The sequence below is a fragment of the Electrophorus electricus genome, chromosome 8, assembly GCF_013358815.1.
Source record: "Electrophorus electricus isolate fEleEle1 chromosome 8, fEleEle1.pri, whole genome shotgun sequence".
In the NCBI taxonomy this organism is placed as follows: domain Eukaryota; kingdom Metazoa; phylum Chordata; class Actinopteri; order Gymnotiformes; family Gymnotidae; genus Electrophorus; species Electrophorus electricus.
Genome location: NC_049542.1, coordinates 24,879,637 through 24,900,363, shown reverse-complemented (window position 1 = coordinate 24,900,363; position 20,727 = coordinate 24,879,637). Strand labels below are relative to the sequence as shown.

At 40.6% G+C, this 20,727-nt stretch overlaps 1 protein-coding gene across 3 annotated transcripts in view; it reads left to right on the top strand.

Moving 5' to 3' along the window:
• Positions 1–707: 707 nt before the first annotated feature.
• Positions 708–20,727, top strand: part of jupb (junction plakoglobin b) — a 55,746-nt gene continuing 35,726 nt past the window's right edge. Inside the window, exons 1-3 of one of the 3 annotated variants that reach the window (XM_027016070.2) lie at positions 708–849; positions 9,298–9,341; positions 10,144–10,214. The gene's annotated coding sequence lies outside the window, so the exon portion shown is untranslated. The remainder of the gene's footprint in view (positions 850–9,297; positions 9,342–10,143; positions 10,215–20,727) is intronic. The other 2 variants (XM_027016069.2, XM_027016068.2) reach the window with 2 other exon arrangements.

Below are 20,727 nucleotides of genomic sequence, written 5' to 3'. Positions count from 1 at the left end.
ATATGACATCACTGAATGAATAACTGCCTGCTTATATTTAACCCCCCCAAACTCTTTTGAAGTGTTTTAGTCCAGATCTTCGCCCAAAGTGTCATACACCCAATTATTTATACACAATGACTGGTCCCACGAAACAAACCAGGTTGAATAGAAAACTTGGATTTATTTATTTAACCTGAGTTCTAGTTCCATGTCATCGTAAACTCAGTAGCGTGCTTACTTACTAAAACAAATACCTCTTCAATTTCATAGTGGCGTAGAAGTACTTTTAATAGTACATTATTTTAAAAGGCAGGCCAATAAAAATCAGTAAGGTAGAATGAAAGTAATGTTTTTAGTTCTGAGTTCTTGAAAAGTACTCGCATACGGACGTGAGAAACTACACAAAACAAAGGCCTAAATGAAAGGCCTCCAAGACGTAAAGCCCACAATAAATTAACTATAGTTGCACCTACAGTCTCACGTCTGAGTAAAAATGCATCACCAGATCATTAACATGGACGAGAACATAAACATATATAAAGAGCAGTGATATGCTTGTAATAATAAATGCGAAAAACAATTCGGAAAATCTAATTATGCGTCGTGTCGTGGGTCGTTAAACGCTTTTTAAATGGCCAACAAACTCCGATTCGGCTGAAGAGCGACTAAAGCCCCACCCTCGGGCTCGCTCCCGATACGATAGGAGGAGACTTCACGCGATGCTGCTGTCCTGTACGACTGCTCAACGTTTTCCCGACTGGGAGCAAGCTGCTGTGTAGCTGGGGGCCGGACAAGGGTGTTCAGAAGTTTACTTACGGAGATCTCCGCGCAAGTGAAAACTGACAGCGGCCGTGCGAATTCTGTGAGGTAAACCATTTGCTAATATGTGATCTCCGACAGGGGAGGATGGTTTAGTTGTTCTGCGGGTGTAAGGATGACTTTGGCGTGAATGCATGACAGTCGTCGCTCTTTCTACGTTTACGAGCCATTCTGAATCCTGAATCCATTTCTGAAACGAATACACTCATCGGTTGTTACTCTAGAATAAGATACGAAAAACTTCGTTGCTTCCGTCTTGGCCATTTTTTTTTAAAGAGCAAGAAATAACGTTTTCGCGGTGGGCTAGGATCACTTTGCAGAGATCATCGTAGCGTCTAACTCGTGTGAAGCAGTGTCCCTCGTTGCAGATGCGAAACATCAGGAGCTGCCAGAACGACCAGCTCTGCAGTTGCGACCCAAACTGTCACGGTCCTATGTTATTATGTGCTACAGCTGTTTTATCGTGACAAATTACAGCAGTTTGAAAGTAGAATTGGACACTGTGACAATACAGGGAGAATTTCCCCACGCATACGAAGCACCCTGTGTTATATGCAGCAGTGTGACACAAACCGGGGTGCTTTGTGGTTATATGCAGATGAGTTGTTGACTCATGCGACAGAACCAACTGTATTTAACAGATGCCATCATTTTCATTCATTCATTCATAATTTTGGCAAATCTCTCCTTGGAGCATGTGTGCGTCGCTGACTCCGACACCATCGTCGCTAGCTCACTCACTGCATAAAATTAATTAAGCGGTCTAATGTGAGGAGGTAAGGGCGGGGCATATGTGAGGGTCATTCGATCAGATATTAATAAGCGATAGCTGGAAGTGCCACACCTACGTCAGATTCACCTGCACCGATATCGTGACGGAGAGCGCCAGCCCCAAGTTGGTCTCTGAGAGCTCCCTAGAAGCGTCGGGTCGGGTGCGTAGTTACAGATTTACTGCACATTTACAGTCTTTCCTCTAATACGAAGAGCGATTAAGTACAAAGTAGCTCGGTTACAGTCAACTAGAACTCGTCGTCCTCGTGGAAACAGCCGTCAGTCAAGTTAAAAGACACATGAGTGCGTGTTTAGATACTGCATGGGGGAAAAAAAGCGATAGATGTTCCGGTTTTCAAATTATTTTATGTATAGATCCCATGACTGGTTATGACTTAATAAATAGTATTTTATGTGCATTTGGCAATGTCGAAATTCAAGTATTGGTATTTAGGGTTTGGAAGAAAAACTGTTGCCATGGAGGCTCGGGAAACCGACTGGTTGATTGATAACCGACAATGCAGGCCAGACTAATATTACTGAGAACAGTGGTGTCTAACGTAAGATTTTCCTTAACTTAAACCTCATTCTAATGAGATGGTCTGGATATTTGTTATTTTTTCACATTGTTAGATGTGCAGTCCAAAGAGCTGAGTGTTCTTTAAACATTTATTTATTTATTTATTTATTTATTTATTTATTTATTTATTTATTTATTTATTTATACAGTGAATTGTAGTGCGTAGGGTAATAGAAGGGTCATGACTTTGTCACTTTTTTTTTTTGCGAGTCTGTCGGACTTAATACATTGTGTGTACAGTTGTAGATGTGCTTGTGAGTGTGTGTATGCATATGTATTGTGCATATGTGCAACTCTGTGCATTAGTGTGTGCAGGTGTACTTTAGTGGTTTTATGGGTCATGGTCGCGAGGTAGAATATTGTTTGCGGAACACGGAACTCTTCATCACTGCTGACATTTAGCCCGACTGCGGGTTGGCCGCGTTCTTTGTGCCAGACACCACCAGACACTCAGCTGGAGTCTGGATATAAACACAGGGATTTGCAAGTTTTAGAATGTAATGCATGTTAAGACTAAGATTTTACATCTGTGCAAAAGTGTAACTACTGAGCAGTATCTGACTGTATAATGTCTTTGAATGAGCATGTAATTCTGGTCTGTGTCATGAAATGTCTATTGATGAATGAAAATGATTTGGCAGTCAAGTCAGTTTGCACTTTGGTTGTTTCTTGTTTGTTTGAAAGTCCACAGATAGGCTGGTTTGCTAAAATTGGTGATGCAGCAATGTGTATTGGGACAGTAGAGTCAAAGCTGTTCATTTTGCTGTCCACTCAAGCAGCTTGGATTAAAGATGATGAGACTGTAATTGCAGAGTGTCCAGGGGCAGTCATCAACCAGAACTCTCTGTCTCAGAATCAGAGCCATTTGACCGTGCTCATACCACCGTGCCATTAAATTACCACCTGCCCATGCTGCCATATCTTCTGTCATTTTCCCTGTTCATCAGTGAAGCTACTTGGGCAGTTTTTCAGCCTCCTGCTCTATGATTGGTTGCTAGAACTTCTACAGATCTCTGGTGCTTCAAGAGATTTGTGTTTGCATATTACCAGTTTCACTCATTACCTTGTTTTGTAGAGGTCCCGTAAATCCTTATGTTTTATGCATGTTGTAGGCATGGTTTGTATATAGGTTTATATATACTAACCCCAGAGTCAGGCACCACTGACGGACTCCTGGTGATCTCAGTGGGTAATAGACTTGATGTAATTACAGTGTGTAAGGGCTGTGCAATCAATAGTAACCCTTAGCTTTAATCTGCTTTAAGTTCATTTGTTATAATAGTCATGTACATCTAAAGCTTGGTCTGAATACAAAAAGGTGTTTCAAACCACAAATCACTTCCAAAACAATAAAGACATTAAACCCACACATTAAATGATATTTTCTTAATTTTTTCTTCAGAGTTATCTTTTTAATCTGTTTTCAGTCTAAACTGCTTGAGTGGAGTATGAATGACTTTTGCTGTCACACTTACATATAGACATACAGGAACAAGCTGAGAGACTGACGCAGGGGCAGTAAAGTGTTAAATCATGTTCATAATGCTCCCATAGGTGTATGATGAGTTTTGTTCATAATACTCTTATAGACTTATAAGATCATGTCCATAAGGTCATATTTTATAAGTTTGTGATGGGTTAAGATATGCTTCCAACATTCCTAAAGGTTTATGATAGATAATGTTCATCATCCCCATACTTTTGTGACACATTAATTCATATTCACAGTGCTCATATGTGCTTGATGGTTTTAAGTCATGTTTATAATATGTATGTATGTATGTATGTATGTATGTATGTATGTATGTATGTATGTATGTATATTTAAGTGTTAAGTGATGTCCATGGTGCTCATATAGGTTTGTGACAGTTTAAGTCATGTTCATAATATAGCTTGGTAGGCCATGACTGTCTTTAATCTCTTTATCCTCAACTTGGGTCTAAGGCTTTGCAGAAATAGAGGGCGGTTTTGGTTCTAGGAGAGAGAATCTTTGTACTAGGGTATATGTGCACATTTATTCCATTCTTTATTAACTTTTTTTTTAAAGTTAGAATATAGTTAGAATTGCCTATGATGATATGAGTGTATTACTAAGAATTTGATGAGAGAGAGCGTTAGGTGTATGTGTGTGTTTTTCCTCGTGTATGTTTTGAATAATGGCTGCCTGAATTAGGGAGGTACCAATATATACTGTTATAGTACAACAGCCCAGAGTCTTGTGTGTATGTTCAGGTCTGCTCTGTGTGTAATTTCTGAATGTGGGCTTGTGAGTGTTTGTGTGCATGTATATGCATTCTTGAGAGTGTGTTTTTGTGTATGTGTGTCTATGTGATGATATATGTTGACATTTTTGGTTCTGGTCCTGGCCTTCTTTGTCAGACAGAGGTGTTTGATCTACTTGCTTATATAACATCCTGCTTATTACACAACCTGCCAGTTTGGTTCAGTCCTCTCTCATTGCTTTGACGACAATTTTCGCTCCATGCTCCAGGCTGTTCTGCAACTGTACTGAAACACATGAACATCTCCACTGCAACAGGAAACATGTTCAGATGAACGTGACAAAATGTAGCCTTTTCAGTTCTTCTTGGTGTGTGTGTGTCTGTGTGTGTCTGTGTGTGTGTGTTTGTTTGTGTTTGTTAGCATCAGTGTTTCTTTGTGTAAATGCATGTATGTGCGCGCACATGTGCGTAAGCTTGTGTTTGATTATAGTATAAATATTGGATGGATTAGCTAAGCTCCAACTTCAGACAGGCCTTTTTCTAAATCCTCCTTAAGATGCTGGATATATACCTTTATCACTTATCATTACCCTGCAGATGTAACAGGCATTCATGTTTGGGCCTAAAAGCAGAAAAGAGCTTTAATTGTTTACATAAGAAAACACCCATATTAGTGCATGAAAAGCCGGATCAGACTGTACAGCCTTTATAGCCATGATTTCTCTTCCTAATATGTAGGTGTTCCAGGCAAGACAAGGAGTTTGTAATTGGGAAGGCTTTTAAGTAACCCATGGGACAGGGTGTGTTTGTATGTGTAATGGCCTTTAGCAGAAAAGAATCCAAGCTCTTTCCATGTACTGTTTCAAACATTTGGGGAGAGTCTGTTCTCCTGGTGCTGAATGTCTTGATCTTGCTGCTGTGTTGTCAGAGAGTACTGCAATGACATTTGTGGTCAGTAACCAAACATCAGCCAAAACATCTGAGAACACACAAATTGAAACATTCTTCTGTACTTTTATCATGATAATTTATTTGTTTTTTGGCTTTCAAATTTGTCCTATTTTTTCCAATACCCATTTGTTCCAACAACGTACATGTTAATTCCTTAGCATGTATGTGGTGGGCAACACACAGTTTTCCTCTAATGGTGTAATCCATAGGGACTGGCAGCCCCACCAGTGTTTTCTCTAGTGGTGTAACCCAACAAGAGTATCTCCTAGAGACTGCAGTAGTAAATGTTCCCCCTCATTTGGCACCGAGTCACAAAATTTTGTTTGAGCACTGCTAATGTCTCTTGCATAGTTTAATGTCTCTCATGCTTGGCTGTGTGTGTTTAAGTGTATGATTGATGGACAACATAAAGGTTCCCCTGTGGCCAATACCATTAGCAACTTGTACAGTGTTGAGGCGAGATCAGCGTTCTTGGCGTGTAGTGCAGGGCTGCAGGAAATGTTAGCTAGTTTACTTAACTCTGCACAGCTGCTCCAGAACACCTGTTTGAGATTAAATGTGTAGTTTCACCAGTACAGTGGATCTCTTGGTGACTAGAAGACATCATCTCCAGTCTGGAAACCTGAAGGCCGGTCCAGGCTTCTTGTAGGGCCGGGAAGTACTACTTCAGACGAACACGGCTAAGCAGTCACCCAACTGGCTAGTATGTCAGATAGCAATATGGGAAAAGAAGGGCCCTGCCAATGAGAATGTGGGCAGTAAGGACCTGCTGCCACAGACTGGAACTCAAAGCTTAATCCCATTCTTACAGCTAACATGTGCTTTGCCTTTGGGATATGGTTAAATTGAGCTTGGTATTATAGATATTACTGTGAATGTTTTTAGTTTACATTCTTACAATTGATATTCATTAAAATAGATATAGAACATTCCATTGCAAAGGCTGCACCTATGCAATGTTGTATAAGTAGTTATGTCTTTTTTGCCCAGTTTTTAGAGAGAAGGGAAATGTAATCCATTGTTGTCTGAATGCAATCAAATGACTGGAGGAAGATGAGATGCACGTGTATAATGCCATAAAGTTAGGTAATATGGGGCTTATTTAGTTTCTTCAACAAATTAATTAAACTTTTGCAAAAGTGAAAAATGTACATGTTTAACAAATGAGCAATGTCTTGACTGTTAAGCAGACACGTGGTACAAGATATAATCTGTCCGTAGGTTATTTAAGAGGGTCAGATTGTGGGCGCTTATGTTTTTAAGCTCTCAGCAGGTCAAAATGGATGCTAAAATGAGGTTAGTAAAATACTAATATCATAGTGCACGTTCCACCTTTCATATATATGAATGTCAGAGTAAGCGCGATTTAGACCATACTGTTTCTCTTGCTCGCTTTAGTAGTCAGGGTGGATTCGTGATTCAGGATGCATGATTGTAAACATAATGCACAGTAAAAAGAGTGATGGTGATACACTCTGAGTAGTCCAAGCTTGCATTTACAGAAATAATTAGTTCACTTGTGCAAATAAATGCATAAGTTAAATTACATTTGTTGAATGACAGAATATTAGTTGACCAAGAATGCCATGACTGAATATATTGATTTATTGACTTAGAGGGGCAAGTTGTACGGATACTATTGACCAGTATAATATGCCCTATAGCTAGAGCAGTTCATATAGCGGAACACTGCTTGTTTGTTTTCTTGTATATGCAGCAGTCATTAGCAAAACCATGATGAGCTCTCGTCTCTTGCATGGTTTCTTTTATCCTTCTCATTTGTTCCTTTCTTTAATCTTTTGTCTCTCTTTTGAAATCTCCCTCTCTTATCTCCTGACAGGTGTTGACAGTTTTTATTTTTGTTCTGTGTTGAGTTATTCCATTAGGTTTTACAATAGCAGGCCACCAAACTACTGACATAGTTCTGTGCCTATGTGAGGGTAATAGATAGATAGATAGAGAGAGAGAGAGAGAGAGAGAGAGAGAGAGAGAGAGAGAGCAGTGGCAATAGGAATAAGGTTTGGCTGTTTATACTAGTGAGCACGGTGATGATGTTTCCCCTGTCAGACAGCATCATTAGAAAATGTCAAAGCAGCTCTGTGCCCTTCCTGAGTATTGCCCACTAGTGAGGCCTGGCCCAGTTTGTCTACATGGTTACAAAAAGTTGGATGCACATTTTTTACAGGGTGACAGTCAAAATAAGACAGCAAACTCAAAAACAACATTACCTCCCACCAACCTAAACTGCCATAACCCAAACAGGGCATATCATTCTCACAAATATGCCCTCAAGTCCCACTTAAGATGAAACCTTTTTCTGCATCTGTTCATTTTCTGTATCTGTTCATTTTCAAACACACAATGCTGCCTGCTTGGCTAATTAGAGAAATAAAAGCTAATTTCATGGATAGCCACTGGCACCAGGAAAAAGAACAGCTATTTTACTAAAGCACCACCATTGGATTTTTAGCATTGGTGTAATGTCCAACACTTATTACAATTAATAAAATGCATTCTGGTTAATAATGTTATCAGGTGAGTGGGGAAACTTGTGCTGTACCTGCCAGTTTGTGTGGTGTGTGTGAGTGTGTGTGTGTCCTCTGATTGAGTGCTATGTCCTCTGAATGTGTTCTGCGTGTCCCAGGCAGGTTTGAGGATGCTTCAACTTCCTCCTCTGGGTCTGTGTTTAATATAACAGATGATGTTTGGTCAGTATTTCATATTTTATATGCTGCTATCTTGTGAATGATAGTCCAGATGGGTCTGGCTGTGTTAAATGTGCAACGAATTCCTGGAGATGCAGTGAGATCAACACTGCAATGCTTAGAGGTAAATAAAAAAGATGAGAGGCAGTGTATGTCTGGTGTTGCCTTAGCTTGAGGAGCCTGAATGGTTTGCCAAAGGAATCATGTTCTTTGTTGTTGTTAAAGTCAAATTTGGTGTAAGTAGGAGAATATCTTAAAAATGTCACCCATTCACAGTCTGAAAGACATGTTCTTATTTACATTCTCAGCTCTCTCTGTGTGTGTGTGTGTGTGTGTGTGTGTGTGTGTGTGTGTATCAGGCATTGCCATTTTAGGGATAGATAATCTCAGGTTCAGGCTGATGTGTTTGTGTTCTTATCAGAAATGTCTGTCGGAAGAGTGACATAGCACATGGCTGTGGACTGTTTTAGCACACTCCTGAGCAGACGTGACCTTTTTCCGACTTCCAGTGTGACTGCTGCTACAGTGGTATTAAAGATTTCTGAGTAACCCACACCACTGCACCCTGGTGGTCTGGAGGAGATAACCGCAGCGTGATTGTTTGAGGGCAAGGACGCTATTTTTAATTGAGGATAATGAGGTAGCATAGTGTGAGGAAAGAGAAAGAGAGAGAACCAAGGAAAGAGTAAGACAGAGGTAAAAAGATAAGAGAGACAGATGATTTGGAACAGATGGGGTGAAAGAGGTAGATGGGCAGAAAGAACAGTGGTGGGGTGGATAGTCTGAGTGAAGAGGCGATATAAGGGAGAGAAACTGATGAAGGAGCACAAACAGCTTGATTTGCTGCTACTAAAACTGTTTCTAAGAGATTGATTGAGTGGTGTTACACTGCCTTTCAGTTTCAATGTGTGAGTGTGTGTTTGGTAAGCTTACAACAGTCTGTATTTAATCAGAAGCTATTGGAGAAAGAACTCTGTAGGAACAGTCAAGTCAGCAAAATTATGTTGTATGATGTTACATGGCTGTAGTAGTGACTGCACAACAGCAGATGCTAAAATGTAATCATACCTGATGATTACTTTAGACTACTGAAGACATGTAATTCAAATGAGTGAAAGAGCTTCAAAATGCATGTATACTAAAAATTATTTTTCCATTGTGTGTCCATTTGTGTGTTTGTGTGTGTTTAAGATTATGTGTGTGTGTGTGTGTGTGTGTGTGTGTGTGTGTGTGTGTGTGTGTGTGTGTGTGTGTGTTAATCCCCAGGGGATAACTACTCTATGAAGATGCAGTGTACCACACTTGCTGCTGTAAGCATTTCAGTTAATGCCTCAGTTGGGAAAGAACTGCCTGGGCAAATTAACATTCTCTCTCCTCTCCATCATGTGCCTCTCTCTCTCTCTCTCTCTCTCTCTCTCTCTGTCTCTCTCTCCATCATATCTCTCTCTCACTCTTCCCTGTTTTTCTTTCTTTCTTTCTTTCTTTCTTTCTTTCTTTCTTTCTTTCTTTCTTTCTTTCTTTCTTTCTTTCTTTCTTTCTTTTTCTGTCAATCCATGCAGCACAAGTCCCATCAGTTGACTGCTCTATCTCTGTTCATCACTCCCTTCTGTTTATCTCTCTATATATTCATTTCTCTCCGTTATCACTACTATTTCCCTTCTTTCTAACTCTTCTTGTTCGTCTCTCCCTCTTATTACTTAAATTATCCTCACTTCTCTTTTATCTTTCTCCTCCCCAGTCTCTGTTCTTCATCTTTCTCCATCCTTCTCTCCCTCTGTGTCCGCTCCTCCTTTTTCTGCCTTCTTGTGTCACTCCATCAGAACCAGTCCCAGGTGCCTCTGCTGACATGATGAGTCTTACTGCCTGGGTGTGTAAAGCCATAGAGCTAGTGAGGCTGCTGCCCTCTGTCAGGATACTGCCTTACCCACATTGTGCTATTGTGTCCACATCCCGCTGTCCTGCACATGTCCCGCAGTCTTGCTGGCATCGTGTCATCTGTTTGTGCCCCTTGAGCCCCCCAGACTCCCTCCCCACGGCTGTCTTTGTTGTGGTCCCTGTGAGACTGTGTTACGCCGCTGCATGAAAGATAACAAACATTACTGTCTTTTCTAGGCCTGTCAGCCCACGGCTACTGAATCACTGCGCATTAATTAAAAATAGCACCAAAGAGAGTGTTTCCACAGGTAAAGCTATGCTAAATGTCTTGTGAAATGATGTCGTTTGTGCAAGAGTGACCTTTCTGTTGATTGCTGGACTGGAACAAGAGCGAAATTTTATGAATGTGTATTGCAGAGTTTTACGACTGTCTTTACTGGTTATCTTTGTCTATTATGGAGAAAGGAAATGCCTTGTGGATGGTGGGCTAATAACACTGATCCATATGGATGCTTATAAATGACTCAGAAGTTGAGAATGTAAAGTTAGTTTGTATAAACTAATCCAGGAAATTATAACTTGCCATTTTGGCTGAAGTAATGCCCTTTTTATTGGTCTCTCTGCCAAAACCATTGCCAGACTACAGCACTTTGAAAGCTAAGCAGCTAGAATTCTTAAATCACACCAGGTATTCAGCTCACATCACCCCCATCCAGCTGCACTCGTTCCTTGTCTCATCCCAATTTCAATACAAATTACTCCTCATAACCTTCAAAACCCTATATGGTTTCTTACTGAGTATCTAACTGTCCTTCTCCATTCATTAACCTCTACCTGTACACTCAGGCCCTTTGGTTCTAGATTATTTGTGATCTCTAAGTTTAGATTCTCCTCTGTGAGTAGCAGGTCATTTAGTGTTACAACTCCCAACCTTTGTAATTCATTTTGGCACAGTTTCTGCGATATCTTGTCGATTGCATCAAAATGATAAATCCATCTGTTCTCACAGTGCGATCTCTGCCTCCCTCCATCCAAGAATAATAGTGGAGCTAATATGCTTGCTGCGCCCTCCCTTATGAGCAGCGTGCAAAGGTGGTTCTGCCGTTTTCTCTCATGTGCTCATGCTCATCCCTGAGAGAATGAAAGTTTGGATTATTCATCAAGATGGTTGAATGTGACTGGTTCTGAAATGAAATGGTCAAATGGAAATAGAAGACTTCACTGTTATCATCAGACATGGCTGGTAGGAATTTTCTGGGGCAATGTATTAGGTCTTTGACATTTATTTATATTAATTTAGTATATAACAAAAGTATTTAAACTGGTACAATTTCCGTTATAGACACAACACAGCACTCCCACTGTCCTGCACATTTTCATGTTTTAATAACACTTTAAATGCGATCATTACTTGGTTAGCACGAATTTCACGTGGCAAACAGCCATAGCTGAACTTTAAAAGGTCATATAGGAGGCCGTTTATTTTGAGCTGAAGAACTAGAAGCTGATGAGAAACACAGGGCGAAGGACAGGAAGAGTGGCTACAGAGCAGCATGTGGAACACAGTGATGGCTTTGCTTCACTCCAAAAATTACAACGGATTTACTGCACTAGCCGGATGGTTTTATCCAGAGCCACTTACATGTTTATTAGTATGACAGTATATGTGCTCCTGGGAAGTCCAACCCATGACCTTGCTTTTCATAATAGAATATTAATATATGTGGTGTCATATGCACACTTGTACACTTTTAAGGGATTTCTAATGAGGTGACTTTCCATTTTTCTGGTCTAGCTCTAAGTGAGTCAGCTCACAAAAGCATTCACACCTGATGAGTTAAAGCAGACAGACCAAAGTACTGAACACCATGTGCAGGACATGTAGGCTATGATTAACTCTGTAGTCCACAGTGAATCATTGTGTAAAGTGAATCATTGTGTAAAGAAACTAGAGTGTAGTGCAGTGAGAACAGGACATTACTCAGAGATAAACAATGAAAAGGATGCAACTGTGCAAATGTTTGCTCATGGTACTGAAGTGTTTAATATTTGTTCTGCCAGTATTTTTTCTCTCTGTTAGCATCACCTGCATACTTATAGGATTCTTTTGAATTCTAATTAAAAATGCACAATATTGCACAGTAGAAAATCCTCCATTAACACCACAGCTAAGGGCCATTCAGAAATAACATAATGTGGAAAAACACTCCACACTGGGAGTCCAGCTGTAAAATTGCTAACATTTAAAAAAGGAAACAAGAAAATAAATAAGGCCAAATGCTTTTTCCATTGTATAAGGTTTATGGTGTGACCAGATTCACAAGCTTGTATGTCCTTTCTCTGAAGATTGCCTGGTCAGTAAAGTCTTGTTCCCACACTTACTCTTTGCTTTTTGCATTGTGGTGCCATCCTCTGCTCTGCTGTTGTCCTGAAGCTGCACTTTACTGTGAGACTAGCTGGGGTTGCTCTGGGCTGGCTGGCTGAGGACTGCTATAGTGTGTGAAGGTGGGTTTATATTTGTAGTTCAGTTTCCTTGGTCTGGATCCAAGCAGAAAATCATAAACTATTATGGTTAGCTTAGTGTTCAAACAGACATATTTACCATCCAGCCAAAAGATGTGAACAAAAGTCGGATGGATATGGTCACATCCTGAACAGCTTTTATGATAATTCGGACCGAACTGCAGCAATACTCTCTGCGGGGCTGAATGCACTTGTGAGGTGTGTATGTGGATGAGGTGTGTATATTTCCTCCGATGCAGAAAGTGCATTTTGAATACTTAAGCATTTTTCCTTGTCTGTTTTTTCCAGTGTAGTAGAGATATGCTCGTTGTAACAAATGTAAATGAGGTACTCTCTACCTCCTCACTGCTTCATGTGTTCCCTCATTTTCACCACCACCCACTTTGTTCTCTCACGCAGGTGTTAACAGTAGCATCTTGTGACATAATGTCGTGTGTTTGGTCTGTTTAGTGCCTTTTTGGGCTGTAGTGTGTTCATGCTTCAAACGAACAGCACCAGAGTTTGTTTGGAAGTGAACCGACAATGAACTGCTCAGGGGATCGTGTTGCATGCTTATTTGATGCCATCCAGGGTTCAAAAGGCAGTGTTCACTGCCTAATGAACTGCACTAACAGAGTAATTGCAATAAAGTTCATTTTAATCAAAACAAAGATACCTAGCTGATGCTGCTCTGGGCTGGCTGTGTGATGACTGTGGTGGCAGCTCTGGACTGGCTGGGTCAGGAGAAGCATGTCTAATGGGATGAGGCCACTGATGAATGCAGATAGCAGATCCCTGCTATGGCTTTGATCTCTTGCCTTCTGTTAGATTTGGTTGAAACACTGCTGGGTGCTTTTAAAGCTCAGCGTTTTCCTGCCTTTTTGTTATCATGTATAAACATGTGCAAGCTCATCAGGTAGTTCCAAAAAGCACTGTTGTTGTTGTTGTTGTTGTTGTTTTTCAGGTGGCATAGGTGAGTTATAAAAAGTGCAAGTTGTTAATGATTTAACTTAAATTCACTTCACATATCTCTCATCAATATTGCAGTGATGATACTGTATTCTTTTAGTAGATACCTAAAAAAAGCAGAACTGAGTGTGATGCCGAAGAAGGGCAGATTTTATCTCATGCCGAAGAAGGGCAGATTTTATCAAGTAGTAGGACTTTGCCAAAATACCTGTTAAAGTGGAAATCTGCATAGGTCTGTCTATGAGATTCTTTCATTCCTGACATAAGCAGTTGTTTGTGGAGGCTCAAGAGCTAAAACAGAGAAAATGAAGAGAATGAAGAGCTTATTGCCTGCATGGCTGGCCATAAGATTAAACAATGATGCAAACTGTTATGGCTGATTCTAATAACATGTTTGATGACAGGTTCTAGACCTAGAAAGCTCTTTTGAAGCATTCATCTGAAATCATCCTCTGGTTGACACATGCCTTCAGCCCTGCCCACTCACTCACTGTCCCGCCTCTCTTTGGTATCAGATTCAAACGGCTGTAGTCGCGCCGGCATGGCGTGTGGTTACAGCCCCTTCTTTTTTTCACATGGTTGCATTTGAAATTGCATCAATAGGATGATGCAAATCTACAGGTCACTAGCAAGGCAAAAAAAAAGGCTCTGACTTCATAACACTGCAGAATAAACCCACAGAGTCACCTAGCGTTCCCGAAGGACATGTTTGAAACATCAGTAAGGCTTTATAATACAGCATAATGCTTTATAATATGCTATATATTACAGCATTTATAATTCTGCTTTACAGTATAACTTACTGCCATTTTAACATCCCAGAGCACACAGTGAAACTTCAAGGATGAAGTACATGCCTTCCAAAGCATGCCTGTTGTGAGCTACTGCAGTGCTGGATGAACACGCCTGCTAGGAGCTCATTTTCAAAGGTACAGAGCCATTTTGTGACTTGGTCCTATTCAAAATCATACAATGAAGTAGAAAACATGAGCACAATAAATCCCCGGAGTGTGGGTGAAAGTTGTCTGTCGAACTTGCATGCATAAAAATCATGGTCACAACTGCCATTGGCAAAAGCATTTGTTTTTATTGCAATTCATACAAGGACATTCCACCATAAGTTCCAGGTAATTATGTGGTACATATCAGAAAGTTACACTATGTTGCCAATTATTACTCTCTTGATCCTTCTTGTCTTTTTTCATCTGCTGTACCTACAAGTACCAACTGGAACTGGTAAGTGTTTTATATGTATTTCATATGGGGATTTCATAGTATTTCATACAGGGAAGTTACACTGTAAGTTGCTGGAAATTAATTGTTAAGCGACAGGAAGCTGCATTGTAAAACAGGGGTAATATTATTATTATTATTACAGCATTACTGTACGGGCCAGAGACTTGTTCTGAAATGTTTAAATCATTTGTTATATAGTCATTGGTAGACTGCTAGGGTTAAGTGACTGCTAATGCCTAATAATGAACTAAAAGGATCTCTCTATATGAGTAGCCTTTTCCTGGTTTGGACTGAACTTGGTCTTGGTGTTGAGACTCTCCTTGTGGTCACACCTTTGTTTTGTGCTTTTTCTGTGACTGGTGTATGTGCAGTATAGACAATATCTGTTCTCTTTTTACTAATGTGAAGTTCTCACATCATATTTGCAGCTTCCTAAATAGTGTTATTTTTAAAATGGCTGTTTTTCCCTTTTTGTTGTTTGTAATGTTTATAGACGGAGAGCGCTGATTGTAAGGAATACATTGAAAGGTGTTTTAATCTTGTCACCTTATCTCCAGAAGAATTAATTTGCACTCACCTTTAATTGGCTGTAGTCAGTCACACCTGGCTGCTTGGTCTGCTTCATCTCCTGAGATGATCACTTGGCAAGAGGGGTGAAACTGTGTTAGCGTAATTACTATGTGTCACAGACAAGGAAATGGCTTTATTAAAAAAAAATGATATATCAGATGATAACTTGAGCCCACAAAAAACAAAACAATATAAAAGCTAGCAGCAGAATTTGAAGTTAATTATGAGTAATTTCTCCCCCTCTCTCTCTGTATGTGTGCATGCACTCGTCATGTAGGTGTGCATGTCAGTTTGACCTGATTTAGTCACTGGTAAGGTTCTGGATTACTCAAGTTTTGCAGAAATTTTAACATATCTCTTATTATGAATACATAATGGATGGTTATTTCAACAGGCTTTTTGAATGTTATACTAGAATTTATAGTGACGGTGCCATTGGTAAGGTTTAAACATGCAAATTCTTTACAACTAAAAGTAAGTTCACAAAAGTGTTATCAGGGCCTGTTCAGAGCACCCACACCTGCATAGAACAGACTGTCTGCCTGTGTATTGGCCCAGCAGACATTCCGGTAAAATAAAGCCCTTTCGAATACAAGGCTTTTGATTTATTGGGCTGTCGTGCGTAAGCAGCAGTGTCAGGGTCCTGTACATTTAGTGAGACACTGTTTGGTTTGGGGATGCTTTCAGTGGTGATGGCACCTCACCCCACAGCACGCCTCTCAGTCTCTGGTTCAAACATAACTCAATATTTCTCATTTAATTTAAGGCAAAGCATAAAGGCTTTGTGCCAATGCAGATTTGACTCCTGATTCATGGTGGCACTCAGCTAGCTTAGCAAGGCAGGCAACAATTTTCTGTTGTTCAAAGCATGATGAAGAAAAATAATAATGACGAAAGCCTAGCAGCAGACTGCCAACAGGGGCAGTTTAGTTTGTAAGGCCCTGGTGTTCACTGTAATAAAGACTTCAGAGAAACACAGAGAAGCTTGATGTATCATCTACGTCCACTAGGAGTGGGAAATATGTTACTTTTAATGTGATAAACTCTGCTATAGTTTACCTTTCTTAGCATATTGGGGGTATGGGCAGTACTTCTACAATCACTGACTGGAATGTTTCAATAAAAAAGAAATAGAGAGTCAGTATTGGTATCGCATATTCAGATGAAAATACATAGTAACAGGTAGATGATATTAGCCCGTTATGGCAATGCTGTATTCCATTTATTTGTTTGAGTTTGTGTTTACTGACTGATTTTTCCCCCTATTCCTTCTAAATTGTTCAGCTTTGTTCCATTGTGAAGACATTTGCATTGAGATCCTTCAGTGTCTGTTTCACTGGGCAGCACTTTTACGAAAAATGAGCTGTAACAGGGACACAGCATTGTCATATGTCATAACTGCTGGCATGTTGGACACAGGACATTTGTTTCCATGAAGTCACTAGATCCTCAGCTTATCTGACAACTGTTTTTCTGGTGCTGACACATTGCTGATTATAATTAGCTATGATAGCTGCCCCTATTTTGCTAGCTACTGGACATGTGAAGGTTTTGCAGGGACACATAGGTTTTAACAATGTGAAATGTGTTTATTATTAGTCAAAGGCAGTTTTGTGAATTGACGTTCCTATATGAGATAACAGGCTTACCGTATCAAAAGCTGCAACAGTACTGGGCCTGCTAGCACCTGCGTCAAGTAATTTGTGTGCAGCTGTTAGTAAAACTAATCTTCCTCTTCTGCTTCTGGGCCAGAGAGTCGTTCCTCTCCACTGTGATCCAGAAAGAATTTACCAGTGAAGCACCTGAGCTTAAACAGGCTCTCTCCTTATTACTGGAGGTCAACAACATGTGAAATGAATGTAGCTGTAACACATTCACATTCATTCAGAGCTGCTGGCCTTTGTCAAGTAGCTTGTTGAAGCGCTGTGGAACTCCAGCCTCATTAACTCACACAACACCTGACAGACAGGCTGGCTGAGTCACTCCCTTGACCAGGCTGCACTCTTTAATAGACAGGTACTTCTCTGAAGCAATAAGAAGCATTCTTTCTGTGGTCTGTTGGTTTCGTCAGTTGTCTTAGGTTTCACTGTGGTTTTCACCATTCACCACCTCCACGTAAGACCTCCGGGAAAAGCTCCAAAGGAAGCCTTCTGGGTGATGAGGATTTTCACTCTTTGTCGATGCAAAGCCATCCATCATGCACACGTGCTCTGATCTTCCCCGGGTCACTGGTTTTTCCCTTCGTTGTTTGTTTCTTTAATAAGCAGGCATGCTGCTTTGTGCTTGGTGATAAGCGAGAGCTCGTAGTCTCCAAACAAGGTTTACGCTAATTAGAGAGCCTCTTGCGGCTCATGCAGGAGGAAGGCTCCATGACATGTGTCTGGAGACAAGAGAGCCGATTGTTTTGAACAGGCACAGCCTGCTGTATCACAAGCGGCAGAGAGGCGCATCCGTCATATCCACCTGCTGCATTTGCACGGCCTGCTAAAGGGATCGGATTACGGGGAAGACAGATAAAAAAGCTTCTGTCACCCTACCGATATGTGTGTGTGTATGCTTGTGTGTGTCTGTTTGTGAGCCAAAGTGGAGGGTTATTCCAGTGTGTCAGAAGTGGAGGTTTATTCCAGTGTGTCAGAAGTGGAGGGTTATTTCAGTGTGTTAAAGCTGTTGTGAAATGGGAGACTAGCAGGATGTTCAGAACCTCATCCATCACCACCTTCTCCTCCTCATTAGTTAGCAAGGCTTCATGGGGACACCAAGCATCAGTTTTAAAACCTATTCTAGATATCAGTGCAGATTTCTCAACTAAATTTAGCTGCGGATACCAACATCATGAGGCCGCTAGCATTTCTGAAGTGAATGATAAAAGGAATTTTTTTTCCCCACTGTGGACGATCACCCTTATGGCTTCACTGGAGGGAGGAAGATTTTGCCTTTGAAGTTCAGAAGTGCATCAAGATGCTGAAGATCCGCTGTCTGTGACCTCACAGAGCCATCGCGAGCTGTGCATAATTTTTAACGTGTCCCGTGTAAACCCTCCTCTCAGCCTAAATGCCCCATGAGAGCAGCGAGCAAAGAACATGGTACCCTCATCAAGGCTCCTTGACTGAGACTCACTCACTTTGGAGATTCTGTTTTCAAAATGCTCAGAATTAATGGCACTGCAAAGAATGTTCTCCCCCTTTAGTTTAACTTTGACAAAGATCATTTGTCACCTGGGCCTTGAAATGTTTGATGATTTTCTCTGCAAAACGGTCTCCCCGGAATGCTGTTCTTGCCAGGCAAAGGAGTAGATAAGCGTGAGGACAAATAATGACCTTCCGCTGAAGGTTTCTCAGATTTGACTCTGGAATTTTATTCTCATGGCCACTGCATTTTAACAGCCTCTGTACTGCAGGATAACTAACTGGCCTTTTTGGTGGGTTCATGGGGCTAGTCAGAAAACATTAGAAGTTCATTTAATGGATCTCGTAAGAGTTGTAAATTGTGAATTGAGTTGAGGGATCATTTACAACTGTACCCATCTGTACACTGCAGTGCTGCTTGGTGTTTTATTGTGGTCTGTCTTACCAGGTGAACAGAGCCCATCTACTGGTCCACCTCATTCTTCATTTAGACATAAATCAGTGCCTAGCTGGTGGTTTCTAATCTGCCAAACACTTCAGATCTGTTACCTCCTCCTGCCTTCCACTGACTCTTTCTGTCGGTATTTAATCTCTCCTTAGGGGCTCCTACTTCCTGATATTTTCAGTAACATCACTGAGTAAAAGCTTTGAGATGGCTTCAGCTGGCCTGCCCTGAAGGTTCTGTCCCTTTATTCCTGTGTTTAAGATGGCTGAGAAGTTGATCTCTGTGCTCCGATCACCAGATATCTCAAGTTCCTCTGATTATATCAGAAAATGGTGCTGTCGGGCTTTGAAGGCCATGCAGCTTCAGCCTTTGTCCTTATAGGGACCTTACGAGACAACATCATATTATCTTTAGACTTTTTACTTCTTACAAAGCCAATTGGAAACCAAGGAGCATTAGCCAGCATTTGTAAAACCATTAATGGAGACCTAATCTGCTTCAGAGTGCTGGAATACACCGTGTGCCTTTTGACTGTCTGAAACTCCAAACCCCCAGCAGACCAGTTTGTGTTTAGTGAGGTTTAGAGATGCATGTTGCAGTGGGAGAGAGAATTGTGGTTGTTGTTGGGAGTTGTCATGTCTGTGTTTGCCACCTGCTCTGACACTGCTTTGTCAGCTGCAGAAAAACCAATGGCTGCTCTGCTGAGAGGACTGTTTTTTGATTTCAGTTCACAGTTTAGTCTGACAGTCCCTTGGACCTGGAAAATTCCCAAATCAGTTTGACTTGTAACAGTGCACTCTTGTTGTTGGGTTTGTTTTTTTTAGTACCTATAGCACAAGACCCCGATGCCAGAGACCTCAGCAATATCTCCTTCTCATTTAGTGCTAATAAAAAGGATTTTATTTGTCAATTTTATTTTTGCTTAAGCAAATGAGCCCCACAGGTTTAGCAGGTCCAGGTGTGGAAACTTCTAACACATGGAAACAGGACCATAAGCAAATATTTAAGGAAGCTGTGAATAATGACACACTGGTTTAATATAGTTATAAAGTTTAGGTGACACTGTTCAGTATTAATTTAGATTGCTTGAACAAGCATCGTAAGAAGCTGGTTTAAGAAGTTAATCACAAACTGTCAACTGTTGAATTTTATAATCAAATTATCTTGCTAGCTACAGAACTAACACTCACCTATAACATAGTACCCCTTTCACTGAAGCACATAACTTTATTTCCTAAGTTATTGATTAGTTAAATATGCCATTAGTATTATTGAAACTGGCACTATATTTATGCAGACATCAATTTCACACAGTAATAAACTATATATACTACAACACATGATCATATCTCTCGCATCCTTGCTCATAAGTACATAGTCAAGAATGCTTTTTTAAATATCCATCACAATTACTATTAAAAATAATATTTTTTGCCTTTTATTTTATTTTATCTTAGTTAACATCTGCTGTATTCCCTGTTCTGTATACTATCTGTAAAACTGTAAATATTTCAGTGTGTCAGTCTGTTTTGTAACATACCTGGCAAATAAAACTGATCCTGATCCTGATGTTATTTCTAATACTTGTGGTCCTATTTTCAGAGCATGTAGTATATTTATATATAGCTGAAAAACCTAATGCGTAGGTCTGCCACTATCACAGCATCTCTCCCAACATGCTTCAGCTGCTTTCGCTCCATCCCTCTGACCGCAAAACCCCTCTGTGGGGTACAGGGAATGTCACATGCTCTGTAATCGCGGTCTAAGTGAGGGAGGCTCACACAATCTTCATATCAGCTCCAGGAGTCTGGCAGGAACGCATTCTCTGCCAGCACCGAGCTGAACTAAAGCCTAGTTGTGCAGTCACCCTAAGTGTGTTGGCCCCCTTCTCTACTGAGCCTTCCCTTCCTCTAAAGAGATCTCCTCTTCTACAGAAAGTTCCTCCGCCACTCTCTCTATACAGTCCTCTCATTT